General features: G+C 53.0%; 1 long non-coding RNA gene across 1 annotated transcript; it reads right to left on the bottom strand.

Moving 5' to 3' along the window:
- Positions 1-212: 212 nt before the first annotated feature.
- LOC141352991 (uncharacterized) lies at positions 213-2,460 on the bottom strand. Its single transcript, XR_012360035.1, has 2 exons — positions 530-2,460; positions 213-410 (listed from the first exon to the last, which is right to left on the bottom strand). It is a non-coding gene; the product is annotated as an uncharacterized lncRNA (long non-coding RNA).
- Between the last annotated feature and the right edge of the window lie 8,630 nt (positions 2,461-11,090).

The following is an 11,090-nucleotide window of genomic DNA, read 5'->3' as shown; positions in this document are numbered from 1 at the left end:
AATCACATTGAAATGATTTTAGTATGTACACCCATTTAAAGGAAGCTGTATTTTAGCAATCAGTTTATCAAATGGAATCAAATATCATAAGGGGGCGTGCATGTCACACGCCAGGGGCTGGCTGTTAGTGGTTAAGCCACGCCCCTTCTCAATTTCCACCTCGAGGAGGTCCCCAAAACCAACCCAATGACCAAACAACAACGAGGAACAGGTAAGTATAAAAAAAATAGTCTTTATTTATTTAAATATTTAAAATGTACTGGGAATCGGGGAAAGGGGAAGTTAAAACTAATGTCCGGCTCTGCCCTCCAGGGGGCCACGAGCAAGTGAGTGACTGGGGGTGGGGATAACGTCGGGGAACGGGCTCCCGCCTCTGATTCCCTCTGCCCGTGGCGCGCTCCTCTTCCTTCCTGGAGGCAGAAATAAATCAAAGTCAGTGTTGGTGTAGACTTGTTTGTATCCGTGTACCTGTGGCTAGCTCGAGGCGGTTCGCCGCCTGTCTCACACAGCTCCTCGCTGGTCGACTCACTTTCCTTCCCTGTTCTCTCTTTCTCCACAGATGACTGCTGGGACACAAAGGCACAATGAATCGGTCTCCAATGGTTCTCTCACCTCTGCGCTGACTACAGCGTTCGGTAGGTAAGGCTCTCTTCACAGTTCGGTATCTCAGTGCTCACGCTGGTTCTCTCCCTCTCTCCACAGATGACTGCTGGGACACAAAGGCACAATGAATCGGTCTCCAATGGTTCTCTCACCTCTGCGCTGACTACAGCGTTCGGTAGGTAATGCTCTCTTCACAGCTCGGTATCTCAGTGCTCACGCTGGTTCTCTCTCTCTCTCCACAGATGGCTGCTGGCTACCACTTCGAGGTAGGTATGGCTCTCTGCACAGCTCTCACGGCACACTCCTCTTCCCTGTTGAGTTGGCAGGTTTTAACAGGTTATGCTTCATGTAACAGGGTGGCGGACTTACGACGGCTGGCTACGCGATGCGTCAACTGGACAGTGTTTTTTTTTTCTAGGTGGCGCCGGGGGCCGAAACCCTCTCGGCGAGCTCGTTGGTCCACAGAGGGGCGAGAACGTCACGCCGGCACACCGGGTCGAGCGCTGCCCTTTCCTCGAGACCCGTTGGTCGATCGAAAACTGGACCGGGGCGCCCTCTCGTTGAGACCTCAGGGCGGCGGATCTCCTTCGCCTCAAGCTCTGCGATGATGAAAAGAAGACACAGGTAAGGTAGCAATAATACAGATAATACTCATGCACCGTCAATAGCACAGTTCTTCACCGCCACTCATAAACTCAAGTCCGCCAAGCGCCTAGCTGGGAAAATACTTCGAGATGCCACTTCGTGATTTTTAAGACTGAAACACGCTCACAGCATAATCATGTACAGGTCTTACTCTAGGACCATGGTTCCTCTTTGCCGTCTCTGAAGCGAGTGACTGGAGGCGGGGGCTACGTCGGACAAGACAACAGCAATCCCACTGCAAGACACAGCATTACACAGCACCACTTCAAGTGAAAATTTCTACATCCAAGACTCACCCACCACTCAGTGCACACAATAGACGCCCGTCTTCCTTTCCTTCGCTCTGGACGGAAATATGGAGATGTTAACTCGGCCTAGTGTTTGTATTTCGTCACTGGAGCTGTTTCACACAAAGGCCCTTCGGCTCACCCACCGCGCTGGCTCAGGGGTAGGGCCGTCCGCTCTCTTTTGGAAACACTCAGAGATATACAGGTCAAATACATACACAATACTTCTGTAAGAAGATTCCGTTACTCACAACTGTTGTATTTTCTTTGTCCTAGATTGACTTCACGCTGTAATAGTTCCAAATGCACAGACAGGGCGTTTTCCAGCCGCCAACACTACTCTTCCATAAACGTATACTCACAACGGTGCGTCTTTTCTCCCTTCGTTGCTTTCCTCCAAGGTCAGTATTCGTTTACTTCGTTTACTTCGTTTACCTTTAAGGTCTTCGGTATTTTCCTTCACGTAAATCTATAATCCAGAACGAGAGAGAGAGCAATACAGCAGTCCAAAATAGTGTACCAGGTGAGCCCAACTCAGCGCTACGGTCCACATCAACAACAGGAATAATCGACCCGAAACTGTGTTTCAAACTGATCTAAAATACTCTCCTGAGTGTTGTTCTCGCCCAATCACCCGGCGCTCCTCTTGATAACTCTCAGCTGCATGTAATTCGGCTGATTACAGCGTTCGCGGCGCTACCGGATGTCCGGTGTTTTCTTTTACCGGTCCGGGCGGAAACATCCGGGCGGAACCAAACTTGCCCAATTTTTGGTTCCGCCTAAAAGATCGTCACTCCTGTGACATCCTCCCCCGCCAATGCATTCTAGTCCCTGGAATGCCTCGGCGTTGTCCACTCACCGTACCGGGCAGGGGGGCGTCCTCGGCTCTCCCGTTGGGAGCGTCTCACGGGTGAATCGGGTTCGACTGGTTTGGGTACTACCTCTGGTTGCATCTGCGCCGCCGGGGGTTCAACCGGCTCCGGTACCAACTCAGGCGGTATCTGGGCCACTGGGGGTTCAGCTGGCTCGGGTGCTATTTCTGGCTGCCTCTGGGCGGCCGGGGGTAGCGCCGCCACTGGTCGACCTGGTACCACAGCCCATCCTTCCATCCAGGGGGCCACCGGTACTGGCTCTGTGGGCCCTTCTCTCACAGCCTCAGGGTAATTCGGACAAGGGCGGAGCATGTTCCGATGTACTACACGTTCGGGGCCAGGTTTTCCCTCCGGCCGGATGGTGTACACCGGCTGTCCCGGTCTCTGCTGCTTGCAGACCACATACGGGATAGCCTCCCAGCGGTCACTTAACTTTCCCTTTCCTTGCCGCCGGTTATCTCTCGCCAGGACCCTCTCACCTGGTAACAGGGGGGCATCTCGAGCAGTCCGATCATACAGACGTTTGTTCCTTTCTCCTGCCGTCTGTATCTTTCTAGACACTTGCTCGTACGCAAAGTGTAGGCGCTGGTGATGGCGCCCCACCCACTCCGTCACACTCACTTCTTCCCGGTCTGCTGCTACTCCCAGGACCAGGTCAGTGGGCATCCGTACGTGCCTGCCGAACATCAGGTAAGTAGGGGCATACCCCGTCGTACTATGAACACTGTTGTTATATGCTTGCAAAAGGTTTGGTAGCGCACTCACCCAATCGCTCTGCTGTCGTTGATCTAAGGTCCCCAGTAGCCCCAGTAGGGTCTGATTGAACCTCTCACAGCTTCCATTCCCCTGGGGGTGGTACGACGTGGTGTGGGTTTTGGTACATCCATACAACTGGCATAACTCACGGATTACCTTGGATTCAAAGTTTGCTCCCTGGTCGGAGTGCAGAAACTCGGGACATCCAAATGTCTGGAACACATTTCGCCATAGAGCTGTGGCGGTGGTGTTGGCAGTCTGGTCGAGCGTCGGGACTGCCCAGGCGTATTTAGTAAATAGGTCAGTAATTACCAGAATGTTTTGATAACGGTCCTGAGGGCGGCCTAGCGTCAGGAAGTCCATTGCCATTATGTGGAGGGGGGCTTTCGCGTGGATGGGTACCATTGGTGCTCGGGCCTCTCGTCGAGATTTAAACAGCGTGCATCGGGGGCACGCTTGAATTAAGTCGTGCACAGACGCCTCCATTCCCGGCCAGTAGAAGAATCTACGCAGTAGGGATACGGTTCTCTCCTGTCCCTGGTGTCCCAACTGGTCATGATAGGCCGAGACCAATGCGTTTACCTGGTTGGCCGGCACCACGATCTGACACACTTCCTCGCCCACTTTCGGATCGCAGGTCTTCCTGCAGAGCACTCCCTCCTGTAGCTCCAGCTTCTCCCACTGTCCCAACAACTTCTTCTCCGTCTCTGTCTGGGCCAGCCTTTCCGCTGGCGCGGGCCGTCGGCCCCGTTCTACCCACGTCTTCACCTGACACACGTCCCGGTCCTGGGCCTGTCTCTCTATCCAACGGCGGGGGTCCCACCCCCAGTTCCCTGGTGCAGCTTCCTGCTGGCCTCCTGGCGCCTCCACGGCCCCTATCATGTAGCCCTCCTCACGGCTATCCTCCCTTCGATACCCCTGGTGTCTGGGGCTCTTTCCCTCTGGCAGTCTTGAGAGGACGTCCGCGTTCGTATGTTCTCGTCCAGGCCGATACTGCAGCTTGTAATCGAAGTTGGCCAGCTGAGCCACCCATCGCTGTTCCACGGCCCCCAGCTGAGCCGTCTGTAAATGTACTAGAGGGTTGTTATCTGTAATGACTGTTACCTTAGCTCCCCAAAGGTAGTCTTTGAACTTTTCGCTCAAGGCCCACTTCAGGGCCAGCAGTTCCAGCTTGAAAGAGCTGTAGTTCGCGTCGTTCCTCTCTGCCGGATGGAGACTCCGGCTCGCATAAGCGATCACCCGCTCTGTACCTTCTTGCCGTTGGGCCAATACTGCCCCCAGTCCCAGGTTGCTCGCGTCTGTATATAAGACAAAAGGTTCAGAAAAATCAGCATACGCCAAGATGGGGGCCTGTAACAACTCCTGCTTCAACCTCTGAAAAGCCATCTCACAATCATTGTCCCAATTGATCGGGGGCGACCCACGGCCCCGGTTTCGTCCCGTGCCAACCAGCAACTGGTTAAGGGGCTTGGCAATCTTCGAGAAGTCTTTAATGAATCTCCTATAATATCCCACGAACCCCAGAAAGGATCGTACTTGCCTCACAGTCTTAGGCGCGTCCCAATCTTTCACTGCCGAGACTTTCTCGGGGTCCACGGCCACCCCTGCTGCGCTAACCACATGGCCCAGGAACTTCACTTCTCGCCGCAGCAGGTGGCACTTGTCCGGCTGCAGCTTCAGCCCGTACCTTTCCATGGCTCGGAAGACTTCCTCTAGGTGCCGGAGGTGGGAATCGAAATCTGGGGAATACACAATCACATCATCCAAATATACCAATACTGACTCCATCAACTGACCTCCAAGGCAGCGTTGCATCAAGCGTTGAAAGGTGGCCGGAGCGTTGCAGAGCCCGAAAGGCATCCGGTCCCACTCAAACAGTCCAAACGGGGTCGTGAAGGCGGTCTTCTCCCGGTCCGCCTCGGCTACTTGCACCTGCCAGTATCCACTGGCCAGATCTAAGGTGGAATACCAGGCCGACTGCGTGAGGCTAGCAAGGGAGTCTTCAATTCGTGGTAAGGGGAAGGCGTCTTTCTTAGTTACCAGGTTCAGCTTGCGATAGTCCACACAGAACCTCCAGGCTCCCGTCTTCTTTTGTACGAGCACGATGGGGGCCGCCCAGGGACTACTACTCTCTCGGACAATGCCCCGGCCCAACATGCCCTGCAGGAGTGTACGTACTTCCGCATACAAGGTAGGTGGGATCGGTCGATATCTCTCCCGGCTTGGCCCTGCGTCCCCAGTGGGGATGTGATGTTCCACCACCCTGGTGCACCCGTAGTCCTCATCGTGCCTTGCAAACACATGTTGCCACTTCCGAAGGAGTGCCTGCAGTTTCTGTGTCTGTACCTGTCCCAGGTCGTCTCCTTGCAGTGACTCACCCACTAGGTGTCTTGGCACACCTCTCCCCTGGTTACTCGCCGGGGCATCCATTTGGGTCAGGGCCACCTCGATCACAGTGGGGCACACCTGACGGAAACTGACGTCCCTCTCTTCCCTCACCTGGTGGGGTGTGACCATCGTCAGCCGGGCCAGTCGTTGATGCCGGTGTAACTGTACTGCATAGGGGTGCTCGTTTCGTACCCTCACTGGAACTCTCCCCCGGCGGACCGCCGCTAGTCCCCGTGCTACCTCCACTTGCGGGCAATCTGTATGTGGTTCTACCAACACCCACTCCTCTGGGCTCGCTTCCCGAAGGGGCACTCTCGCCCATACGATAGCCTCACTCCTAGGGGGAATAGACAAGGCAAAACGACACATTACTCTTCCCACTTCCTCCCGATTTCTACGAACCTGGTTCATTTGGACCCGGCGGCAATCGGCCACTACACGCTCCCACTTGGGTCTCTCAGTAGGTGAGATCCTCGGACCAGGCCTAGCCTGGAATATCTCCTCCCAGCATTCGGAGAGGACATTCATGCCCAATAGGGCTCGGTGGGCGCCTAAACACCTATCTTCGACAATGATCACACCTTTTTGGGGGACGACTACCCCATGTACTTCAAGATCCGTCAGGCGATAGCCAATGTAGGGGATTTCTAGGCCGTTAGCGCCCTTCAACGTCAGCCAGGGGGCCTCCGTTCCTTGTGTTCCTCCCCGTCCGAATATCTCCTTAGAGAGGCTTTCTGCGAACATCGTTACCTGTGAGCCCGTGTCTACCAGGCACTGGATCCATTTACCACACACTCTTACTTCTGCCACCGGGCTATGCCCGACCATCTGTTGCCTAGAGCTGTCCCTTCTTCCCGGGTCTTCTCGAGGGGTCCCGGCCACACGACCCACTGTGGCCGGTCGTCCTAAAAACCCCCTTCCGATGCCCTGCGGGGCCCACACTGGCGGCTGTAATGTCCTGGCTCACCACACCGGTTGCAGATCGGCCGTCCCTGATCATCCCATTCGAAACGGGGCCGAATATATCGGTTTGGGCGTCCAGGTGGCTCTCGGCTCCTCTCCGAGTGTACTCGCTCTCGGGGTGCCGGCCTTGGTTCCTCCCGCGCCCTACCTTGGCGCAGCTCTCCCAACAGAGTTTTAGATAATTCTGACATCTGCTCCCGGACATCCTTCAAAAGTTCGGCTTTCAGAGCCTGCTTCCAATCCGTGCGTTCTGGTTGTGTCGGCACGTTCTCACTTACAGCCGCGCATACTGGGGTCTCACTTACTTCCACCTCATCGCCCTCCAGAGCTAGCGCCTCCTTCCTTAGGTCTTCAAATGTGAGGCCGGGGTCTCTCCGAAACTGGACCCTCAGACTCTGTCTCACGGGGCCCTCTTTCATCCCCAGAAGGAATTGGTCGCGCAGCAAAGTTTCTCCGTCGCCCAGCCCATGGTCGCGGCGGGTCTGTAGCCGGGTGAACTGTTCACGCAGTCTCAGGGCAAACGCTCTAATAGGTTGTCGGGGGCCTTGTTTAATATTAAAAAATTGGGAACGGAGGACGGCTACGGGGGTGTGGTCACCATATTGCTCGGTGAGAAACTGGAATATAGTTTGGGCATTGGTTCGGACAGCTTCAGGGGCGGCCTGTACTTCTCGCCGCGCCTCTCCCTCTAAGGAGTTCAACACGAACTGTAGCCGCTGGGCTACACTAAGGCCCTGCAGGTCGGCTAGATACTCTAGCTGGGCCTTCCATTCCGTTAGCCGTACTCCCGACTCTGTCCCTCCATACTTTTGGACCCAAGGGCTGCCCATAAAAACAGGCACGGCACGGGGTTGGGCTGCGGGCCCCGCGTTGTCGGTCATTGGGCTAGTCTGGTTACTCAACTCGAGGTGGAACCCTGCCGACTACGCCAAAATCTGTCACAAGCCAGGGGCTGGCTGCTAGTGGTTAAGCCACGCCCCTTCTCAATTTCCACCTCGAGGAGGTCCCCAAAACCAACCCAATGACCAAACAACAACGAGGAACAGGTAAGTATAAAAAAAATAGTCTTTATTTATTTAAATATTTAAAATGTACTGGGAATCGGGGAAAGGGGAAGTTAAAACTAATGTCCGGCTCTGCCCTCCAGGGGGCCACGAGCAAGTGAGTGACTGGGGGTGGGGGTAACGTCGGGGAACGGGCTCCCGCCTCTGATTCCCTCTGCCCGTGGCGCGCTCCTCTTCCTTCCTGGAGGCAGAAATAAATCAAAGTCAGTGTTGGTGTAGACTTGTTTGTATCCGTGTACCTGTGGCTAGCTCGAGGCGGTTCACCGCCTGTCTCACACAGCTCCTCGCTGGTCGACTCACTTTCCTTCCCTGTTCTCTCTTTCTCCACAGATGACTGCTGGGACACAAAGGCACAATGAATCGGTCTCCAATGGTTCTCTCACCTCTGCGCTGACTACAGCGTTCGGTAGGTAAGGCTCTCTTCACAGTTCGGTATCTCAGTGTTCACGCTGGTTCTCTCCCTCTCTCCACAGATGACTGCTGGGACACAAAGGCACAATGAATCGGTCTCCAATGGTTCTCTCACCTCTGCGCTGACTACAGCGTTCGGTAGGTAATGCTCTCTTCACAGCTCGGTATCTCAGTGCTCACGCTGGTTCTCTCTCTCTCTCCACAGATGGCTGCTGGCTACCACTTCGAGGTAGGTATGGCTCTCTGCACAGCTCTCACGGCACACTCCTCTTCCCTGTTGAGTTGGCAGGTTTTAACAGGTTATGCTTCATGTAACAGGGTGGCGGACTTACGATGGCTGGCTACGCGATGCGTCAACTGGACAGTGGTTTTTTTTCTAGGTGGCGCCGGGGGCCGAAACCCTCTCGGCGAGCTCGTTGGTCCACAGAGGGGCGAGAACGTCACGCCGGCACACCGGGTCGAGCGCTGCCCTTTCCTCGAGACCCGTTGGTCGATCGAAAACTGGACCGGGGCGCCCTCTCGTTGAGACCTCGGGGCGGCGGATCTCCTTCGCCTCAAGCTCTGCGATGATGAAAAGAAGACACAGGTAAGGTAGCAATAATACAGATAATACTCACGCACCGTCAATAGCACAGTTCTTCACCGCCACTCATAAACTCAAGTCCGCCAAGCGCCTAGCTGGGAAAATACTTCGAGATGCCACTTCGTGATTTTTAAGACTGAAACACGCTCACAGCATAATCATGTACAGGTCTTACTCTAGGACCATGGTTCCTCTTTGCCGTCTCTGAAGCGAGTGACTGGAGGCGGGGGCTACGTCGGACAAGACAACAGCAATCCCACTGCAAGACACAGCATTACACAGCACCACTTCAAGTGAATATTTCTACATCCAAGACTCACCCACCACTCAGTGCACACAATAGACGCCCGTCTTCCTTTCCTTCGCTCTGGACGGAAATATGGAGATGTTAACTTGGCCTAGTGTTTGTTCTTCGTCGCTGGAGCTGTTTCACACAAAGGCCCTTCGGCTCACCCACCGCGCTGGCTCAGGGGTAGGGCCGTCCGCTCTCTTTTGGAAACACTCAGAGATATACAGGTCAAATACATACACAATACTTCTGTAAGAAGATTCCGTTACTCACAACTGTTGTATTTTCTTTGTCCTAGATTGACTTCACGCTGTAATAGTTCCAAATGCACAGACAGGGCGTTTTCCAGCCGCCAACACTACTCTTCCATAAACGTATACTCACAACGGTGCGTCTTTTCTCCCTTCGTTGCTTTCCTCCAAGGTCAGTATTCGTTTACTTCGTTTACTTCGTTTACCTTTAAGGTCTTCGGTATTTTCCTTCACGTAAATCTATAATCCAGAACGAGAGAGAGAGCAATACAGCAGTCCAAAATAGTGTACCAGGTGAGCCCAACTCAGCGCTACGGTCCACATCAACAACAGGAATAATCGACCCGAAACTGTGTTTCAAACTGATCTAAAATACTCTCCTGAGTGTTGTTCTCGCCCAATCACCCGGCGCTCCTCTTGATAACTCTCAGCTGCATGTAATTCGGCTGATTACAGCGTTCGCGGCGCTACTGGATGTCCGGTGTTTTCTTTTACCGGTCCGGGCGGAAACATCCGGGCGGAACCAAACTTGCCCAATTTTTGGTTCCGCCTAAAAGATCGTCACTCCTGTGACATGCACACCAAAGCTTTTAAACGCGGCTGAAAACGCCCGGCAGACACCGAATGCCAGCTTTCTTCAGCTGAGCACTTTGGTTGCTGTGATACTTCTGCTTTGTTTATCAGTGGTTGTACGATGTGCCGGTTGGCTGAATAACACTTAGGGGGCGTGCACACCAAAGCTTTTAAACATGGCTGAAAATGCCTGGTGGATGCTGAATGCCAGCTATTTTTTTCAGCTAAGAGCCAGCTTTCTTCAGCTGAACGCTTTGGTTGCTGTGATACTTCTGGTTTGTTTATCAGTCATTGTATGATGCGCCGGTTGGTTGTTTTGATATTTGTCCCACCCCTCATCCATTGTGATTGGATGGCCGTGGGAGAACTGACATTGACGAACTGAGCTTTTCACCCAAAGTTGAATATTTTTCAACTCTCAGGGGGTGTGCATACCAAAGCTTTTAAGCCCGCCCCAGAGCGGCGCCTTTCCGCACAAAAAAAGCTAGCTGGTGGCTGTTTTGAAAAATGATGAGCTTCTATTGAAAACATAAACTGGCCAAAGGCGTAAAAGCTTTGGTGTGCACGGCCCCTTAGCACTGAGCCCGGAAAAAATTCAAAGCGCTGGCATTCAATGTGAAAAAACCGCTAGTTGCTGGCTTTTTATGAAAAACGCCACGCTTCCATTGAAAACAATTGAAAACATACCCGGCATAAAAGCTTTGGTGTGCACGCCCCCTAAGTAGTGCCACAAAACCCAAAATTAAACCAGAATAGACACATCTAGATCAGAAGTGAAACTGCAATAGAATTGAACAGAAAAGTGGAGAAAATGACCTGATGGTAATGCCAGGCACTGCTAATGTTATGTGGTCCCTGTTTTGTTTGGTAGAGGACAAGACGTGCCAACGCGTTTGGGATCACCTGTAGAGACTAAATCAAAATGGAAGGCCGGCCGACATAGCAATGCACTTGTCTATTGTTGAGATGACCAGAGCCTGTGGGACGTCTTGATTTTCCTGATGTTGTAAAGCGTAAATCTGTGTGAACGGATAGTGGACATGTGGGGAGTAAAGTAACTATCAGTCTTGATGTCCTCAGACGTCTAGTTTCATGAAAGTTCAACACTTGAACCTTAGCTACTGGCTCAGATGAATGCATTAAAAGTTTTCACAAGACATTTGAAACACAGAGGGCTTGAAAACAATTTGACCTTGTGTTTACAAGTTCTGCAGCTGACTCTTGCTGTGCTAGCATGTTCTTATGAATAATAAGAAACATTTTATGTCTGGTTTGGGATCAGGAAGTGTTATGCTTTGGATAAAATATATACAGAGTTGCTTGCCACAAGAGTGACAACAACCCTTGGCGATAGGAAGTGGGCATGTCCAGCTATGCGAAAAAGTTAGGAACAGTTCAACTTTAT

The sequence above is a fragment of the Misgurnus anguillicaudatus genome, chromosome 21, assembly GCF_027580225.2.
Source record: "Misgurnus anguillicaudatus chromosome 21, ASM2758022v2, whole genome shotgun sequence".
Classification (NCBI taxonomy): Eukaryota; Metazoa; Chordata; class Actinopteri; order Cypriniformes; family Cobitidae; genus Misgurnus; species Misgurnus anguillicaudatus.
Note: the sequence above shows the minus strand (reverse complement) of the source record. Positions and strands in the feature narration are given on the sequence as shown.